A 22,071-nucleotide genomic window follows, 5' to 3' on the forward strand; every position below is an offset into this window, starting at 1 on the left:
GCAACATATAGAACATTTTCATTACACCATATATTTCTTTTATGCCATTTATGAATTGCTTCAATGCCTGGCCCTAGTCAATCACTAACCTTATTTCTCTCATGATAGAATATTTTATAATTTCTTATATGCAAACTTTTATATTTTTATATTGAATATAAATTTTTGTATTTTTATACTGAATATGCATGCTTTTATATTCAAAAAGAATATGAATAAAATCACATTCTTTTGTGTCTGGTTCTTTAATTCAGCATAATCATGTTATAATTAATACATATTGCTACCTGTATAGGAAATTTGTCCTTTTTAATTACTGAGTAGTCTGTCATATGGATATACTGCATTTTTAATATAATCACCTTTGGCTCGATATTTAGATTAGTCCTAGTTTCCAGTTTGGAACTATTACAAACAAAAATTTATGAACATTTGTGTACAAATCCCTATGTGCACATATCTTTTTATTCTCTTGGTTAAATGTCTACCTGTGGAATAGCTGGATAATATTATAGATGTATATTTAACTTTATAAGAAACTTCATAAGCCAAATGGTTTTCCAGTTGCAACAGCAGTGAATAAAAGCTTTATATACTCTATATCTAGCAAATATATAGTATTTTTATTTTAAAAAATTTTAGCCATCCTAATGGCTATATCCATAGGTATTTCATTTTGGTCCTAATTTGCATTTCCCTGAAGTTGAGTACTTTTTATGTGCTTATTAACCATTTAAAATCTTCTTTTGTAAAGCATCACTTAAAATATTTTTCCCATTTTTATAATGTGCTGTTTGTCTTAATGTGTTGAAAGAGTTCTTCATGTATTGCAGATAAAAGTCCTTCATGAGATATATGTTCTATAAATATTTTTTTTACAATTTGTACTTTCTTTTCCTTAATGGTGTCTTTGAGGAGCAAATGTTTTAAATTTTGTTAAAGTTAAATTTATCAGTTTTGGGAACTTATAATTTTTGTGTGCTAGATAAGATATACTTACTATAAGGTTTCAAGGATTATTCTTACATATTATTCTATAAATTTTATATCTTAGACTCCACATTCATGTATAAAATCTATTTCAATTTGATCTTTTCTATATGGTATGTGGTAAAGATTGATGTTCATTTTTTTCCCACAGAAATATTCAGTTATTCTAGCACCATTTATTTAAAAGGCTCTCTTTCCCCATTCATTTATATTGGCATCTTTGTCAGAAATTTACCATATATATGTGAGTCTATTTTGGATACCATCTATTCTTTTCCATTGAACTCTATACCAATATCACATTGTCTTGACTAATATATATTTGTAAGTCTTGAAATCAAATTGTATAAATCCTTCAGCTTTGTGTTTTCTTTTTTAAAATTTTTGACTGATGTGGGTCCTTTGAACTTCCGTATAAATTTTAGAATCTGCTTGTCAATTTCTCTCCAGAAAATCTTGCTACTATTGTAATTTTGATCTAGTTGAACCATTGGATCAATCTGAGAAAAATTAACATTTTTTAGTAATACTATTGAAATTTTATTTTTAATTTTCTAATTTTTAAAAATTGAAATATAGTTAACATACAATATTATGTTAGTTTCAGGTGTGCTACATAATGATTTAACATTTGTGTGCATCATGAAATGATCACCACAATAAGTCTAGTAACTATCTGTTTCCATACAAGGTTATTACAAAATTATTGGTCATATTCCTTATGCTATAAATTACATACCCATGACTTATTTGTTTTATAACTGAGGCTTGTACCTTTTACTCCTCTTTGCCTCTTTTGCCCCTCCCCACCCCCTGCAATTCTCTTCCCTCTGGCAGCCACCCATTTGTTCCATGTATCTGTGAGTCTGTTTTCATTTTGGTTTGTTTGTTTATTTCTTTTGTTCTTTACGTTCCACATATAAGTGAGATCAAACATATTTGTCTTTCTCTGTCTGACTAATTTCACTTAGCATAATACCCTCTAGATCCATCCATGTTGTCACAAATGGCAAGATTTGATTTTTTTCTTATGACTGAGTAATATTCCATTGTGTGTGTGTGTTTGTATACATATATATACACCACACCTTCTTTATCAATTCACTTATATGTGGACACTTAGGTTGTTTCCATGTCTTGACTATTGTAAATAATGCTTCAGTGAATATAGGGGTACATATGTCTTCTCAAATTAGTGGGTTTTTTGGTGGGGGGCTGTTAAGTATCCAGAAATGAAATTTCTGGATCATATGGGAGTTCTAGTTTTAATTTTTTGAGGAATAGACATACTGATTCCCACAGTGGCAGTAACAATTTATAATCCCACCAAGAGCACACAAGGGTGGGATTGTAAAATTTCATCCATATCCTTACTAATACTTGTTATTTGTTGTCTTTTTGATGATACCCATTCTGACAGGTGTGAGGTAATATCTCATTGTGGTTTTGATTTGCATTTCCCTGATGATTAGTGATGTTAAACATCTTTTCATGTGCCCATAGCCTATTTTTATGTTTTCTTTAAAAAATTTCTTTTCAGGTCTTCCACCCATTTTTTGATTGGATTTTTAGTTTTTTTGACATTGATTTGTATGAGTTCTTTGTATATTTTGGATATTAACCCCTTATCAAATATATCATTTGCAAATATATTCTCCCATTCAGTAGGCTTCCTTATTGTTTTGTTAATAGTTTCCTTCACTGTACAAAAGCTTTTGAGTTTGATGTAGTCCCATTTGTTTACTTTTGGGTTTTTTTCCCCAGCTTGAGGAGATAGATCCAAAAAAATCTTGCTAAGACTGATGTTAAAGAGTGTACTGTCTATGTTTTCTTTTTTTTCTTCTTCTAGAAGTTTTATGGTTTCAAGTCTTACACTTAAATCTTTAACTCATTTTGAGTTTATTTTTGTGCATGGTGTGACAAAGAAGTCCAGTTTGAATCATTCACATGTAGCTGCCCAGTTTTCACAACACCGTATATTGAAGAGGTTGCCTTTTCTCTATTGTATAGTCTTGCTTTTTTGCAGATTAATTGAACATAGAAGCATGAGTTTATTTCTGGACTCCCTATTCTGTTCCATTGATCTATGTGTCTGTATCTGTGCCAGTACCATATTGTCTTCTTTACTGTAGCTTTGTAGAATAGTTTGAAATGAAAGAGTGTGTTACCTCTAGCTTTGTTCTTTATCTCAAGATTATTTTGGCTATTCAGGGTCTTTTGTTTTTCCATGCAAATTTTAGAATTAGTTGTTCTAGTTCTGTGAAAAATGCCATTGGTATTTTGATAGCAATTGCATTGAATGTGTATATTGCCTTGGATCATGTGGTCATTCTAAGAATATTAATTCTTCCAATCCATGAGTAAAGTATATCTTACCATTTATGTCATGTTCAATTTCTTTCATCAATGTCTTCCAGCTAACTAAGGTAACATTGAGTTGAGGATTCATATGGTTGGAATTTAGCAGCAAATACCTTAGTAGTTCACTTTCGTTTATAGTTAATTTATTGTAAGCTCTCCTGTTGTAGGACTATTCCTCTGTCTACTGTGTCAATATACTCAACTTTGTGACCTGAAGGTACAGGCTCAGGGACTACGATGTGATCTTACTCTAACTTTGGTAGAAATGTGCACAGTGGAGAAAAAAAAGGTTTGAAATGCATGGAGCCAGAAACTGGTGTGTGAAAAATTCTTCCAAATAGGAATATTCAGCACACAATATACTTCTTCCTCTCTGAAGCCTCAGTTGCAGTCAACTGAGTACTTAGGGCCTCCTGATGCCTCCAGAGCTGATGAAGGTGTTTGGGGAAAGGAAATTTCCTTTGTAAGGGAATCTCTAGAGTAAAATTAAAAGGCAGTAAATATTTTCTACACCTTTTCATATTTGAATGTGAGTATGAGCTATATATAGTGATTAAGAATATGGAGTTTTGAATTATACAGACCTGAGTTGGAATCCTATTTTGCTATTTCCTAATTATATGACATTGAGCATGTTTCCATGAATTTTGGTCTCTTTCTCTATAATATCATGTATATGTGTATGTGTATGTATATATATATATATATATATATATATATATATATACACACACACATATACATTTGAGAGACTGATATTTTTATCTCCATACTATCAAAAAATGTATGTATGGTATTTATTACTGTGCTTTTGAAAGTTTTGTGTTTGATGTTCCATCTAACACCTTTCTCAGTTTTCTCAAGAGACCCTCAGTAAAGATTTACATTCTTTTCAAGGGTTTTTAGAAGTAGTTTTTTTTAAGTGACTTTGTGATGAGGATGGCTTTAAGGTAGGAACAGAAAAGCACAAATATATTCAATTTACAACCATAATCAAGTTAACTAAAACCAAAGTGTCACTGCAAGAGGTGACAAAAAAAAAAAAAAGGAATGCATTGGGGAAATCAGGAAAAGCAGACTGAATATAAAATAAACAATAATAATAAATATTAATATTATTAATAAATTATTATTTGTTATTAATAAATATAATAATAATATATTATATTATATTTATATAATATATAAATATATATTTATATACATATAATAAAATATTAAAAATAAAATAATAACTATATTATTAATAATTAATAAATATTAATAAAGAAACAATAATATTAGAAGACATTTAAGCAGGTAAAATACCTGGGAACAGATCCTAGACAGTCCTGAAGCCAAGGATTATTTGTTAAAAGCCACAAATACGATCTTCGGATACTTTATTTCATGTTCATTCCAGAGTAACTCCTGAGATGTTTAGAAACTCAAGATTCTTGAAGAAGCTATAAAAAGAACAGAATACAAAATATCAACCACCAATCACTTTATGAAAGATAAACTGTGACAAGAGGGAATATACAAACTCTAAAATCCTGTCTCCAGACAGTTTAATGCTTTCATTTTTTCAATGACATACTGGAAATCTTTCATTGGTAAATATATCCAAGACTGGAAAATAAATCAGAGTTCTTTACCAAATTAGATACAATGTACAAATATTGGACATGATAAAGAAACCTGTGGGGAAAACATTTATAGCACAAGGGCTCCCATGTTCTTGGGATAGGTGTTATAAAGCCTATTGTTATAAAACCTATCTCCTTTGGGGATGATGGAGCTCACTTTCATATAGATAGAACACACAAAAGAAATGAAAATATAAGAGAACTAACAATGGCAAATATCAATTTTTAGCACCCACTATATGCTAGTTATTTCACATACTATATTGCCAAACATCACAGTAATTATGAAAATATGAGTTATAAACCCAATATTATAAGTAAAAACTAAAAAGTATAGAGCTAAAATGATCTATGCAAAGTTATATGAGTTGCTGAGATAATACTCAAATTTAGATCTGCTTGGCTCCAAATCCCATATTCTTTTCAGCCAGAGGCTATAGGCATGGTCAATGTAGTAGACCCTGCAGAGTGTCAATCTAGCACACAACCCTTAATTGCCTCCCCCTCACTTCCTCTACTACACACACATTCATATTTAATCGATACTGGTTCTTCTAGAAAACTATTTTTTTTAGACTACCATTCAATTCTTTACTTCATATATACCACTTATTTCCTTCTTGGTCAGAGTTTATTCGTTCATGAGTAGATACCTGATACAAGTTGAGCTAACTGGGGTCCCTCCTCTGGCTTTTTGAAATTAATGACAAAGAAGTGAAATTAATGACCAAGAGGTAAAATGAAGAGTGACATATGTGGCTTTGTAGACTGGGAAGCAGAGGATGCCAAACTGTAGAGAAAAAGAAGAAACATATGTACAAAGAGAAGTAAAAGTGAGAAAGCGAGATTGCTGCCTGGGCTTTCAATAGTTTCTATTTCCAGTACCCAATCCCAGTACTTCCTGGGGCCCAGCTGCACTCTTCCCGTTGGGTTCCATGACGTCATTCCTTTGTTCCACCATAATTTGTTGTCCTGTTTTGCTTAAGTTAGCTCCAGCTGACTTTCTTTATTGCAATCCAAAAGTTCTAATACCAAACATGCCAGAGTTGATTTTCATCAAGAGGATAAACAGGCAAAATTTTACTGACCTCAAAGATCAAGTTGCCCCTAGGGGCTTAAATCTTTTCTTACAAAGATCTGGGTAAAGCTCTAACTCTGCATTTCTCTATGAGACCCCTGAGGCCACACATTTAGCCCCACCCACATACCGAGGACCAAACCTCTTTCCAGGCAACACTGATTTTAAGATCCTAGAGCAGGGGTTCCCAACCCCCTGGCCATGGACCGGTACTGGTCCATGGCCTGTTAGGAGACGGGCTGTGCAGCAGGAGGTGAGTGGCCGGCAAGCAAGCGAAACTTCATCTGTATTTACAGCCGCTCTCCATCACTCACATTACCGCTTGAGCTCCACCTCCTGTCAGATCAGCGACAGCATTAGATTCTCAGAACACAAACACTACTGTAAACTGTGTATTGGAGGGATCTAGGTGGTGCACTCCTTATGAGAATCTAATGCCTGTTGATCTGAGGTGGAGCTGAGGCAGTGATACTAGTGCTGGGGAGTGGCTGCAAATACAGATTATCATTAGCAGAGAGGTTTGACTACACAGAGACCATAATAAATCAATTGCTTGCAGATTCATGTCAAAACCGAGTTGGCAAATGACAATTAAGCTGCATCTGGTGGCAGGCTTTATAGTGACAAGTGAGTTGATGCACTTCAATTGTACAGCTGCATCTGCTGTCAGGCTTTAAGTCAGAACCCGACACTTATTTTAGTCCACACGTGGCCTGCCCATTATTTTATTTACTACTTCCTTCCGTGCCTCTTTCCCGCACTGCACATTTGTCTCAGTCACAGCTTTGGTAAGCCCACAAGCTAACCCTAGACAAAATGAGTAAAAAAACAAACGTCGCTGGAGAGCTTCTTTGAAAAGGGGGAAAGACCCAATGATGAGACAGCAGAAGACTTTAAGACTGCCAAAAAAAGAAAGCTGCATTTAAAAGAAAATACCAAGAATGTTACTTAAATTACGGGTTCATTGCAACAGGTGATTCACATTCTCCAAGCCCGCTTTGTTTCTTTTTTTTTTTTTTTTTTTTTTTGCGGTACGCGGGCCTCTCACTGCTGTGGCCTCTCCCGTTGCATAGCACAGGCTCCGGACGCGCAGACTCAGCGGCCATGGCTCACGGGCCCAGCCGCTCCGCGGCATGCGGGATCCTCCCGCACCGGAGCACAAACCCGCGTTCCCTGCATCGGCGGGCGGACTCTCAACCACTGCGCCACCAGGGAAGCCCTCCAAGCCCGCTTTGTATAACATGTGGTGACCGGCTATCCAACAAAGCCATGAAACCTTCAAAACTGCTTCGCCACATGGAGACCAAGCACCCTGCATTAAAAGACGAGCCTTTGGAGTTTTTCAAAAGAGTGAACACGAAGAACAGAAGCAATTATTGAAGGCCACCACTTCATCAAATGTGTCTACACTGAGAGCATAATTCTGAGTGGCTAACCGCATTGCTAAAGCTAAGAAGCCCTTTAGTATTGGTGAGGAGTTGATCCTGCCTGCTGCTAAGGACATTTGTCATGAACTTTTAGGAGAGGCTGCAGTTCAGAAGGTGGCACGTGCTCCTCTTTCGGCTAGCACCATAACTAGACAAATTGATGAAATAGCAGAGGATATTGAGGCACAATTGTTGGAGAGGATTAATGAGTCACCATGATAGACAATCCAGGTTGACGAGTCTACCTGTGTTGACAACAAGGCAACAATGCTTGTTTTTGTGTGATATATTTTTCAGGAGGGTGTGCATGAGGATATGTTATGTGCACTTTTGTTGCCAACCAACACCCTAGCTGCAGAACTATTCAAATCTTTGAATGATTACATATCAGGAAAACTGAACTGGTCATTTTGTGTTGGTATATGCATAGACAGAGCGGCTGCCATGACCGGACAGCTTTCTGGTTTCACTACTTGTGTCAAAGAGGTCACTTCTGAATGTGAGTCTACGCACTGTGTCATCCATAGAGAAATGCTGGTCAGCCAAAAAGTGTCACCTGAACTTAACAATGTTTTAAAATTATCAACCACATTAAAATATATGCCCTTAACTCATGTCTGTTCACGCAGCTCTGTGAGGAGATGGGCACAGAGCACACACCTCTTCTCTTATATACAGAAGTGAGATGGCTTTCTAAAGGCTTTATTAGGCCACATAAATTATTTAGCTCTCCAAAGATTTCTTTTAGAAAAACAGTCACCACTGACAGCACATTTCAGTGACACAGAATGGGTCGCAAAATGTGCTTATTTGTGTGACATATTCAACCTGCTCTACGAACTCAATCTGTCACTTCAGGGGAGAACGACAACTGTGTTCAAGTCGGCAGATAAAGTGGCTGCATTCAAAGCCAAACTGGAATTATGGGGGCGATGAGTGAACATTGGGATTTTTGACATGTTTCAAACATTAGCAGAGATTTTGAAAGAGACTGAGCCAGGGCCTTCTTTCTCCCAGCTGGTGCATGATCACCTATCTCAGCTTTCAGAAGAGTTTGAGCATTACTTCCCAACCACAAAAGACCCCCGAACTGGGAAGGAATGGATCAGTGACCCATTTGTGAATAAGCCAGGTGAATCGACTCTGTGCTAGAAGAGGATCAACTGCTTGAGATCGCAAATGACAGTGGCCTTGAAAGTATGTTTGAGACAACTTCAAATCTCCATACATTCTGGATTAAAGTCAGTGCAGAATATCCTGAGATTGCCACCAAAGCACTGAAAAGGCTGCTTCCATTTCCAACATCCTATCTTTGTGAAGCAGCGTTTCTGCAGTGACAGCAACCAAAACGAGGTCACGGAGGAGACTGGACATAAGCAACAAACTTCGGGTGTCACTGTCTCCCATCACCCTCAGATGGGACCATCTAGCTGCAGGAAAACAAGTTCAGGGCTCCCACTGATTCTGCGTTATGGCGAGTTGTACAATTATTTCATTATATATTACAATGTAATAATAATAGAAATAAAGTGCACAATAAACGTAATCATGGCTTGAATCATCCTGAAACCATCCTCCCTCTCCCAGTCTGTGGAAAATTGTCTTCCACAAAACCAGTCCCTGGTGCCAAAAAGGTTGGGAACCGCTCTCCTAGAGCATTAATTCAAACGAATCAACATTAAGACTCGCACAGACTTTGGGTAGACCAGACCTGAATTTGAATCCCAGATGCCAGCTGCCTGAGCGATTTTGAAAAAGTGACTTAGTCTCACTAAACCTTAGCTTTTTAAAAATGGAGATAATACAATGTCTCTCAAATTATGGTTGTATGGATTAGAAAAAAACTATGTAATGTGCGAAACACAGTGTCTGACAAATAGTAGGCACTCAATAAATGGTATTTTTTTATTACCCGCCACAGTTCCGACCTTATTACCTTACTGCTAATAAGTGTCATTGCCATCTACGTGAATTCCTTAAATTGGTTTTCTATGTAATTGCTATATAATCTTCCTTTTCTTTCCTTTCCTTTCTCCTCCTTTCTTTCTTTTTTCCCCCTCAAATATCTTTGATTACCAAAAACACAAACTAAAGATATAACTGCTGCCCTTAAGGGTTCATAGTCTAGTGGGAGAAATCTTACAGAGATACGACAGTGCAGGCTGGTGCTACTATAAAGGGAAAACCCCCGTGCTAAGGTGACACAGGTAGGAATATCTCACTCAGACTGGAGATTCAGAAAAAATTACCTGGTGCCCCAGTTCCCTAAGTCATTATTTGGAGAAAAGCTGCTCATTAGAGCTGTTAGAGCTGCTTCCAACCGGTTCACTGTGAGTGAGAAATAAAATTCTTTTCCATTAAGTGGTTGAGATTTGGGAATTCTTTGTTATAACAACGAACGTTAATTACAATGACTAACTGAACTCCCAGGAACCAGAGCCCCATCTCTGAACACAGCCCCCAGGTTACAAATTCCTGCACATAGACTCGGGAACCACTTTCCTTCACAAATTCCTGACTAGTGTTTGCTCTAAAGGTTGTGAATTCTAGATAGCTTGTCCTAACTCCTTCCTTTTGATCATCCCAGGTTGCTCTTTCTGACCACTCTCCACACCCTTCCCCAGCACAGGCCCCCATGGTGATGTCTGATTGTATCACTTGACTCACCTCACAGTGTCTGTCTTGTCTCCAGCTGCCCAACTATGTTGGGAGGACGAATAGAACAAAGTCCTTATTACAAAGAGGCAGATTTAATTCCATTTTCTCACGTACTCCAAGTCTCAACTTCTGTTTTTATCCTTTTCTTAATTCTCCAAAAACACACTGGCCATGTTCACTGTCGGTGACACAGCTCTGTGATTAGATTAGACAGGATGACTCTTTCCTAACTGTTCCGAAGAATGGCTTTTGTTCTGGGCATAAGCATAGACCTTATTTTTCTGATTTAGTGTTTCCTAATTCCTCTTTATCTGTACTGGCACAGTCTACAGTCTTGATTTTTCTCCTTACTCTCCCCATCTTCCTTTCCACTGTCCCTCCTTTTCAACAAACAACCACCATCTCCACACCACACACACCATCACTGATGTGGTTCATTCTCATAATAGTCAGATTTCCCGCAGAATCTTGTTTTGTCCTGTACCCCATCCAATAGGACTTGGTTCAGGTTTCTCTGTTCAGCTCTTTCCAGAGCTTTCTCCCTAGGGATAGATCTAATTCTCTGAGTTAGTGAAAGTCTTGTTAGAAAAGGAAATTAGCTTAGAATAGTCTCAGAGTTCTCCCAGATTCTGCTCTTCTGAATATTTTTACCCAGTAGGTTGGGTGCCCAGGAATCTTGCCTGGAAATATACTTGAGCTAGATGAACATTTGGGACATGGTGCTTTGGCAAGTTTGGCTGTCCTTACTGGATTTTCTTCATAGTATACTTCTATCATTTTTGGTTCAGTTCCACCATATTTTGCACATAGAGGTGTTTGCATTATGCCTGCTTGTGCATAGGAGTGGCTGATAACTACTAATTCTGAGAGAGAGGTCTTTAAGTATGATCTTGGATTTTAACTCCTTCCCAGCTCGAATGTGTTGAATTTAGAGTCTAATTTTATAAAACTGAAAAGTGACTTAAATCGAGCTCTCTTTGCAAGAGTTTGATCTTTTAGTCCTAGAATATTTTTGTTTTTGTTACATTTTTCTTTGTCAAAGTAATGTGAACACATTGCAGGGGGAAAAACAAACAAATACAAGAATTATTCAATCTCAGCACCCTACAGTAAGAAATGTTAGCATTTTTCTACTGTCTTTGAGCCATCTTTTAAATGAATACAGATGTTACAAACAAAATTATAAACATAGTATTCTTAAATTTTATTGTAACTAATTATCCTACACCATTTGGGGTTTTAGTTATTTGACTATTTGCTCTTCACCTGCCTTTCACCTAAATACCTGAGTCAAGAGACACATAAGTAAGTTCTCCAAGCGGGTTCTTACCAACTTTGGAGTGATACCCAAAACGAAATAATTGTCCAATAAACAGCATTAGTTTATCCACTAAAGGAGGGAGAAATTATTTCTTTTCTACTGCTGTCAAAAAGGATCTAAATAACGATGAACCACCAGATGCTATAACACAAATCTTCAGCAGATCCTTAAGGTAATTTATTATCGTGATCAGCCTTTCCTCCTTTCCTTTCTGCTTTTTACTTTCCCACTTCGCTCTCTCTGTCTCTCTCTCTCTCTGTCTCTCTCTCTCTCTCTTATCTTCCAGGAGTAGGAACTGTGGTAATAATATCTGAAGATAAAGAGATGGATAAGATAGAATTTAAACAAACTTTTAACTAAATAGTACAGTATTTAAAGAGACTCTAAATTAACAATTTTAACAAAATTTTTTAGAAACTAGATAGCAGCCATATAAAAAAGTATAGCCCTACTACATCATAATATATTACAGATACTTTTTTCTAAAAAAAACATTGAAAAATCAATAGAAAAAAGAAGAGCATATTTATTCCAGACATGGAGGAAGATTAATTTTCAAAGATGAAAGATCAGAGTGAAAAGGAACACATTACAGTCTCTTAGTTCAGACCTGAACTTTTTCTTATCTGGAAAACTTGACTAAGCTGCATTCAAACTGTTCCAGGAGTTATCTATCTAATCACATTACTGCCCTGCTTAATCACCTTGGACAGAACCCTGTCACACACTCAATAAAGTCCAATGTTCTTGGCAGTTTTTCTTGATCTTATCCTTCTCTACCTTTGCAGTTTCATAATAATTCATGATCTCTCTCCCTTGCCTCCTTTTTCCACTCCCACCACAGTTAGCTAAAGATCTAGTGTTGTAGGATTGCTCCAAGGATTAAATCGCTTTAGACATTCTAATACTTTAAATAATACCTGGTACATCAAAAGCAAGTCAATAAATGTTACTGTAAATACTATTCACATCACATCTCGCCCTATTAGCACTATTTCTACTACTATTCCTCCTTCTTCAATAACTACTACTTTTTTCTTCCTCCTCCTCATTATGATTATTATTATGACTCAGATTATGGTTATGATTTTGATTAGCTAGATCCTATAGCTACCATAGGATGGGTATTACCATCCTCATTTTTCCCTTAAGGAAATAAGACTGGGACAGTTTAAGTCAATTGCCTAAGATTAAAAGGTTATAAAGCAAGAACTGAAATCCAGGCAGTCTGACTTAAAACCTTGTTCTTTCTTCCATACCATTACCATTATGAATGAGAAGGGTGTGTTGTGTAAATCTTCATTTTGCAAACAATGACATAGTTCTTGAAGAACTTGGAGATGTGCATCTAAACTACATAAATGGGATTATGTCTACTTCTGAAATTAACAATCTAAAAGTAAACTGAACTGGTGTCAAATATTTGACTGAAACCCAAAAAAAGCAAGGCATATCCAGAGCCAACAAGAGCAGCTTGGCCCTTCATATTCTGAATTTTTGCCATTGTTTAAAAATATAAAGACAGAATGTAACATGTTGGAAGTAAAATGTCAGCCAACGTCCTTAGTCAAAACTGGGAGTTGCTTTATTTTTACAGTGTTCTAAAATAATGTTATGCAAACATTATGACCTACTGAATATATTATTTGATTTTTTCATATTGGGCATGAAAATATGTAATAAGATGTCTTAATTTAAAAAGCATACTCATATTTTCAGGGAAAATATCCCTTGAATTGTATTATTATATAATACTTACAAACACCCTTACACATATTCTATTATATAAGGAATTGTACTAAAGATAGGCATATACTTCCTTTTTTCTCCTCCAGTTTATCATAAGTGAGCTTAATTTTTTTATTGAAATACAGTTGATGAGCAATATTATGTCACTTTCAGGTGTGCTACATAATGATTTGATATTTGCATACATTATAAAATGATCACCACAATAAACCTAGTAGCCATCTGTTCTCATACATAGTTATTACATGACCATATTCTTCATGCTGTATATTACATCCCTGTGGCTTATTATTTTATAGGAGTGAAATAGATGATGTTCTGGTGATCGAATGTACAGCAACGTGACTATACGTAACAATACTGTATTGCATACTTGAAATTTGCTAAAAAGATAGATCTTAAGTATTCTCATCACAAAAAAAAGAAAGAAAAGATAAGAAAATGATATCTATGTGAGGTGGTGGATATGTTTATTAATTTTATTGTGATGAATATTTTACAGCGTATATCTAACATCAAACTGTATACCTTAAATATACATATTTTTTGTCAATTTACCTCAATAACACTGAAAAAGAGATAGGATTTAGTATGTTATAAGAATTTATATAAGTAGTTGAAGAATTATGATATATAGTAATACAATTATCAAAAACAGTCAGATGTAAGATGGCAGCATGAGTTAGTTAACAACTCACTTTCCATTGTGTAAAGTAAATAGATACCATCTGAATTAATATATCAAGAAATAGAGCTATAAACATTTTATTAATAATAATAGAGATGACCACTAAGAGAAATAAAATTAGAAATGCTTAAAAGTAATTGCCTCCAGAGAGTGTGGCTGGAGAGGAAAGGAGAAGGGAAATCCATTCCTTTTCATTTTATGTATTTCTATGCTTTCATTTATGAATTTATAGATGCATTATTTTGAAAATAAAAAAGAAATCATAATTGCCATTTTTCTAATACTGCATGCTGTTTCATAATATTAGGACTATGTTTCTAAAGTTTCTGGCCCAGGCAGAGGCACTGATTTGATATTATTTTAGCTTCTACTGTGCTAAAACTATTTCATTCTTCCTTTAGGTCTCTGCTTAACTTTTCTTTGAGAGCTTATTACTAGCACCCTAGCTTAGTTTACATCTTCCTGGTCTCTCTTCCCATTTTATGTGTTTATTCATTGCCTGTCCTACTCACCTAGACTATAAACTCTGTGAGGGGAAGAACTAATACCTTTTAGCTTTTTCCTTCTCCAGAATAGTGTCAAAGCAACTTCTTAGAATGGCCTGAGCAGCTTAGAAAGAAAATGATCAAACGGACAAACAAATGATATTTGGAACCCACCCTCTAATTTAATTGGTTTGAGATGGGCTTAGACATGGGTATTGTTTAAAGCTTCCCTTAATACACAGCCATGATTGAGAGTCACAGCTGGGGGAGTACAACTATAGTTTATAGCAAAAAATTCCCAGTATTCCTCTGTACCACTTCATGCATGGGACCAAGAATATACGGGTCTTTCTCATCACCCTATCCCCACAGGACAGGGGCGGGGGAGTTATGGACAAAGAGACATGGTTACCCTTCCACAGAGCAAAAGTAACTAAGCAGACAAAAAAGCTTAGAAATTTAACTTCTGGCAGTTGGTCATTTTGCAAGACACTAGATGAGATAGAGGGAGAATAAGTATACATAATTTTTGTAGGAAAGCATGACTGATTCTAGAGAAAATGCAAAGAGGTGGAATTTAGTAGCAAAAGAGAACTAATGTCTGGAGGGTGTGAAGAAGAGATCAGGGCACTGGGAGCACAAGGAAGGTGCACTGGGACTCTCACAGTGAGGCCAGGAAGTGAGGCTTTCCCTCTAATGTTGTAAGATTTCTCTGTCTACCTACCCTAATTCTCATGCTTTGTCCTCCCATTCCACTCCCTCCAGACACTTGGAGACTAATTACTTGAACAGCTTAAGAACCTTCACTAAACTCCGGTATTCTAATGAAAATGTGGATGGAATGGTAGCTGCAGCAGATACATGGTGAATTGGAACCACTGCTGTGTTTGTAGTCTACAGACACCTGCTGGAGAAACCATAAAGCTTACCTCCAGACTCACCTCCCCCACTGGGAATTCAACCAAAGTTTCAATCCATATCAGACAGCAAAAACAAAGGGAGTCTCATAAAGGTTTCATGTGTCCCAAGTTCCAAGACTGTTTTTGTCTTACATTATATACATAATGTAAGTAGTTTATTTCCTTTTAAAGAACATACTTAAAGGGATAGAGCTGCTGTTCATTGTTTATTGTAATTTCTGTGTAGAAATCATCTTGTCTGTTTCTTTACATGTATAGTTTTTCTTTATATTTTTTACTGTCATCTGGCACTATAAAGCATCGTTACTGTATATGTTATTAACAATAGATATTTTGCAGACTAAGTCATGTTTTGTAGATCACCTTTGATTTTTTTACAAGTTAATTATTTTTAAAACAATAACCTCCTCCCTGATTTCACCCTCTTTTGTTCTCTGCTGTATTTCACACCATTAATCAGCCCATCCTTGAAACTCTCCTGTCATAGTATTTTGTGGCAAACTGTGTTCTCTTCCTGTGTGTTAGTAGCATGTGAAATGCTCTACATGTATTATATAATACTGCATTGTCAAACTTGTTTTAAACACAAACCATGACAACAAATACAGTTTACACCCCAATACATTCTTTATATTAATACATAATATACATGTATGTATAAGTGTGTATGTGCTGAAATTTATCTCTAGAGTTCTAAAAATGTTTTTAGTATTATTTATTACCCTTTTAGTTCCTGTTATCATTATAAAACCCTTGAAAGAAGAAGTGATACTTGAATAGAATTTTTAAAGACAAGGTATTCTCCAGGTATTCTGTGGGAATTGGGGACAGGAAAGACATGCCAAGTGTAAGGGACAGGACAAACAGAGGTACGTACAGAAGTACAATGAGGCATCATATAGAAGTTCTATAAGATTCTCCAAAATAAAATGTTTCAATTATTGATAAGGAGTCTTGTCTTGGCTTTAGTGTGTGAATGTATGTGTGTGTGTGTAAGTAGAGGGAGTAGATATGTATTATATACTATTTAATAGGCATTATAATCTGTATATTACCATACTCATACTGCCCTGACACTTCTAGTGGTTGGTTTATTTATTCAAGACTTTAGCTCAACAAAAGAATGTTTAAATAATGATGTGGGAACAAAAAGTAAACTCACATTATTGATAATCTGTGGGACTCAACAAAAACTTTGTGTGCTAAAAACCTTTGTGAAAGGTAGCTGTCATCTCTGAAATACACAGACTTTTTAATCAAGAATAGGACAGTCAGCAAAAGCTTATATCTCTTATTAACTAATTATTGCCCTTGTGTACCTTGGACCCAGCAGCTAGCCTACCATATAGTTAACATAGACTAAATATTTATCAACTAAATAAACAAAATGAACAAATGGATGAGTAAGTATGAGCATAGCCCTAAGCTAAAAGGAACACGATGGAGGTCCTGGGAGGAAAACATGGGGATGAGGGGTTGAAAAGAGAAAAGAAACCTACATCTTCAAGAGTAATAGCAACTTTACAAGCCCAGAGGGAGAAATTTGAAGGAAGACATTCTAATATCGGGGGGAGGCAAGATAAAGAAATTAATTAAAACCATTCATTAAAAAAATAGGGTTCAGGAGACGAGTAATTGGCAGGATTAACTATTATATATATATATTTAGTCAGCTCTCTATTCATATATGTTGAGCTTTCAATACAGTTCAACTTCCATTCGAGACAGATCAATAATAAATGCAGTGAACTCTAACAAGCTTGGCTTTGAAATATGAAATCTCTTGGCACTATTATGGGACAATGAGGGTGGGGGAAGAACCAAACACGGTAACAATGCTCTGGGCAGAAGTTCATGCAAATGTGCATGATATTTTAATGAAAATGTGAGGTTGCCAACGCTAACTTCAAACGTGCAGTCACATTACCATGACAACCAGTAGTTCTCTAGAGTTCAGATATGGAGTAATGACTTGCTTATGCCTGAACATTTAACAGTTTTTCATGCTGATAACAAAGATTAAATTGACAAAGAACTCTGAGTCAATTCTGACAAGCATGGGAAAAATTCATTTCTGAAAACAAATGTTTAAAATAATTGCTGGCTGTAATTGCTTCTTAATTCTGAGGATCAATCCCAAGGTGTGTGGCAATACAAAAGCCTAACCCATGAATTTTTCAGCGGTGAATGCTAGAATTCTTAAGTGAAAATGACTTTGCAGCATAAACTTGAATAACAATTATAGCCAGGGTAGTGTTGGAAGCACTTCACTGGCGACTACTTCTCTGGGAAGGAAGAGACCCAAGCCAGGTCAATTAATTACATCTCTAAAGAAATCTTTTCTCCTGGAAGACTTTCGTGCTGCATCATTGACACATCTCTGAGTAGTAAATCACATCCTTTAAACACTTATCACGTTCCCTGGTCCCTTGCCTGCCTTCTGTTGACTCTTTAAACATAAACAACTGCCAAGTACTGACATAATTTAAGGAACAAGAAAAAATAGGTTTTACTCCTTCTTTTTCTGCAGCTGGGACTGACTAGGTTTATTGGCACATGCAGAAAGGTAGTCTGTATTTCATGCTACTTGAACTTTGTCTCCCACAACATCTAGCCGGGATACCCCTGAAAGCAGAGAACGCTCTGGGAGCTATTCTTTAGGGCAGGGGGAACCTACTTGAAAGCAGGATACATGACTCTCAGTTATCCCGTTCAGGTTCCGAAGCAGAGACTTTTGTAGAAAAAAAAGGGTTGACATTTCTGTCTCTAAGGGCAAGGAAATCTGACTTGAAAATCCAACTTGATACTTGCCACGGGGGAGGTAGGAGAGGGACAAAGGGGAGGTGGGAATTTTTAGAGATGTGACAGATTTCTGTTTCAGACAAAGCTCAGGTTAATATATGATCTTGTTTAACCTTTACCTCAACCCCAGGACTATGATGAATGGTTGTGCAGTTTGCTTCCTGTATTTGGAGTTAGTGGTCTCGTACCCTGACTATGACTATTGGAAAGAGGAGATACCTATTTTGTTCCAAAACAGGCCATCTCCTTGTCAAGCCACTAACCAGAGGAAGTGCATCAGCTCAGAGTGGGTTGATGTTTACTAATTCACAGAAAACTTCCTTAAAGATTTACTAATTCACAGAAAACTTCCTTTACTAATTCACAGAAAACTTCCTTAAAGATTAGCAGTGACTCTGCCACCCCATGAGATTTGTCTGGTTACCCCCATTTAAGAGATAAGGAAATCAAGCTGTGAAGAGCTTAAGTAACTTTCTGAAGGCCACTTAGTAAATGGAGAGTTGATTTTAATATCTTAGTGCTTCTATTTTCAAGACCCCTGCTCTTTCTCTTCTATCATACTTTCTGAGTCTGGGTTTCTGGTAACTAAGTCTGGTTTGGAATAAATTGCTCCCTAACTAAAGACGATGCTGCCTACAAGTAGGTACTTAGTAGGTACTTACCTGGGAGCCAGCAATAATGCTTACCTCCTCCACCGTCCCTACATTATCACCTGGGTTCAGTAGGAGCCCAAGTGTACCTCAGGTGTGATGATCTATCCTTTCAGAGAAGGTATTTATTGTTCTAATGCCTATGGTTAGCCCACCTTCATTTCATGCAGCTCCTTACATTGAGGCCACCCAAGGATTCCCAGGGACACATGGCAACTAGGTTTTGATGCCACGGGCTAATTTACATTCCTTTCACCTATTTCCAGATTCTATGATTAGAATAAATTTACTACATTCTAGGAACCTCTCACCTAGGTGTACATCATACACACAATAACAAATGAGGAATAGAAAAAGGAACTGAGAAAGTGAGAATAATTGGAGGAAGGAGCCTAACTTAGATGAATGCTATGGAAAGCCAGTCTGAGAAAATGAAGACAAGGCCTAAAAGAAGTATAGGAATTATAGGACTTAGTGATATCCAGTAAGCGTTTAACAGCTGACTTTCCATGGAACATAGAAACCCTAATTTGTAGCATTAATAGCTTTCTGTGTTATAAACACTCCCACTGTGGCCAATTTCAAACTACCAAGCTGATGTCACTGAATGTGGACTTTGGAAGAGATATGAACACCATTATTTTATGTTTCTAATATGCAGATTTAATAGATGTAAGTCACTGAAAAAACATAAATAACAGTCAAATGTAGCAAAATAATTAGAAAATTATCAGTTTTGAGAATTTATTGCCTCTGTTTTAAATTTAATTAATTGTAAGTTTATATAATGGAATATTTAATAATTGCTGTTTTTAGGAACTGACTCCTGAAAATTTACAAAGGGCCTCTCATGAGCTGGTATGAGCTGGCTCCAGCACACAACTGGAATGCAAGCCAAGAGTGGGCACAAAAGTAATGCAGACAAAGGAGACAATATACGGGAAATGTCTGAATTGAGAAAGAGTTCCATGTATTAAGCTCATTATTAGCAATCCTACCATGCTGATGCTCCCCAGCTGTTATGGGTTGAATTTTTTTCCCCCAAAAGATATGTTGGAGTCCCAACCCCTGGTATCTGTGAATATGACCTTATTTGGAAATAGGGTCTTTGCATGTAATTGAACTAAGATAAGGTCGATTAGGATGGCCCTAATTCAATATGAGTGGTGTCCTTATAGGAAAGGGAAATTTGGACACAGTTACCTACAGAGATGATGGCCACATGATGATAAAGACATAGGGAGAATACAACGTGATCACAGAGTAAGAGACTGAGAGAAATAATTGCAAGCTAAGGAAGGCCAAGGACTGACTGCCACCATCAGAAGTTAGGAAGAAACAAGGAAGGATTCTCTCCTACAGTTTCAGAGGGAGCATGGCCCTCAATACACGGATTTTGGACCTTTAATTCTGATACATTTGATTTCTATTCTCCAGGACTATGAGGCAATACATTTCTGTTGTTTTAAGTCACCTGGTTTGTGGTACCTTGTTACAGTATCCCTAGGAAACTAATACACTACCTGTCTTTTAAAATTTGTTCTAGCCTACTCTCAATACCTCTGATGACCATTTCATAAAGAATTAAAATACATTTAATCAATAGGTAAAGCTACAATGACATTCTGTGCTGCTTCAGTATGCAAGCAGAAGGTGGAAGAAAGCAAAAGGACACAGACAGAGTGCAACCCAGCAGGTAAATAGCTAGGAAGCATGGAGTCTGTCCAAGTATAACAAATCACTATTTTGTCAGAAGATTATTTCTCCACCCATTAGTACAATCTATGTAGTTCTCCCAGATATCCATCTTGCAGCATTGCTGTGATGATTGGAGCTAATGTGGATGTCAAAACATAGGTTCTTAAAAATGGAACTAAAATAATGATAGTGAGAGTAATAATTGCTAATGTTACTCATGTTATATTCATTACATTGATTAATTTCTCTAGGCTTCAGTTTCTTCATGTGAAATTCTTTCCTCTACATTTTATAAATATATTCTTTTTTTATTTTTAATTTTTTACTGAAGTATAGTTGATTTACAATGTTGTTACAATCTCTGTTATACAGCATACATTTTATAGATATATTCTTTATTCATTTGCTTGATAACTATCTATCTGCCCTGTACCAGACACTGTCCTTGGTGCTGGAAAGGTACAGCAGTGAAGAAAACAAAGTCCTTATCTTTGTGGAGCTTACATTCTAGTGGAAGAGACTGATTGTAAGAAATAAGTGACTGTAAAGAACATCAAATGGTGATAAGTGTTATGGAGAAAAACAGCAGGACAAAGCAGGATTGAGAGTGGCAGGAGGGTGAGAAGTGGCCTTTGCTATTTTATATAAAGTGGTCAGGAACAAGATGATTTTGGAGATTATGAAGGAATGAGCCATGTAGATGTTTGAGGGAAGAACATTCCAGGCAGAAGGAAAAAGTACAAATGCTCTGAACTGAGGCAGTGCCCAGTTTGTTAGAGAAACAACAAGGTGAGTGTGATTGAGAAAAAAAGAGTTACTCCCCAAAACCTCCGGGCATTAGAACATCCTCAACAAAAACATTAATTAATAAGCAACTATAGTCACTTACATGCTAAATATTCTTAATGTTCAATTAATTGGAAATATTCCTCTTTATAAAGTCTGGTGAAAACAATAACAATGCCGATGTAAGTGCACATGAGAAATATAACTGAAAAGTGAAAAAACATCTGTGGCTTGGAGGAAATTAGAAAGGGTCAAAGGAAAGAATGGGACCTTAGGAAACTTGCCCGTGACTGAATTCCACAGAAGATTTCATGTGGGAAGCAGAATATAAAATTCCAGCGGCTGGGGCAGAGAACATAGAAAGGTGTCTCAAGGAACAATTCAAATAAAATCTTGGAAGAATGAAAGACCATTGTAGGCAATCCACTCCTTGTCCCCAACCTTCTCCTTCTCTACCCACTCAAGCACTCAGCTAATCAATAAATCCTAACGAAATTCTTATATCCATCTAGTTTCTCTTCTGTCCTCCCTCCCCTTCCCTCTTCTCTTTTCTTTTTTCATTATCACTAGTCAAGTTCAGGAGCTTAGGACTTTACCAACCTCACACATAAATCATTAAAATAGCCTCGTTAATAATTTCCCTCTCTCCAACCTCTCCCTGATTCCACCACTGACTACACTGTCCTAGGAATTTATCACCGGTATATATGAGCAATGTGAAATGGTAGCATGTAGGACATTTAATCTTCTGAAAAAAGCTGTGGTGGAGGGCAATATTCTTATAGGGAAGCAGTGGGCTTCTGGAGCTTCTAGCATCACAAATGCCAAAT

Source organism: Delphinapterus leucas, chromosome 7 (genome assembly GCF_059928025.1).
Source record: "Delphinapterus leucas isolate spDelLeu-1000000601 "Yukka" chromosome 7, BTC_Dleu_Yukka2, whole genome shotgun sequence".
NCBI classification, from domain to species: domain Eukaryota; kingdom Metazoa; phylum Chordata; class Mammalia; order Artiodactyla; family Monodontidae; genus Delphinapterus; species Delphinapterus leucas.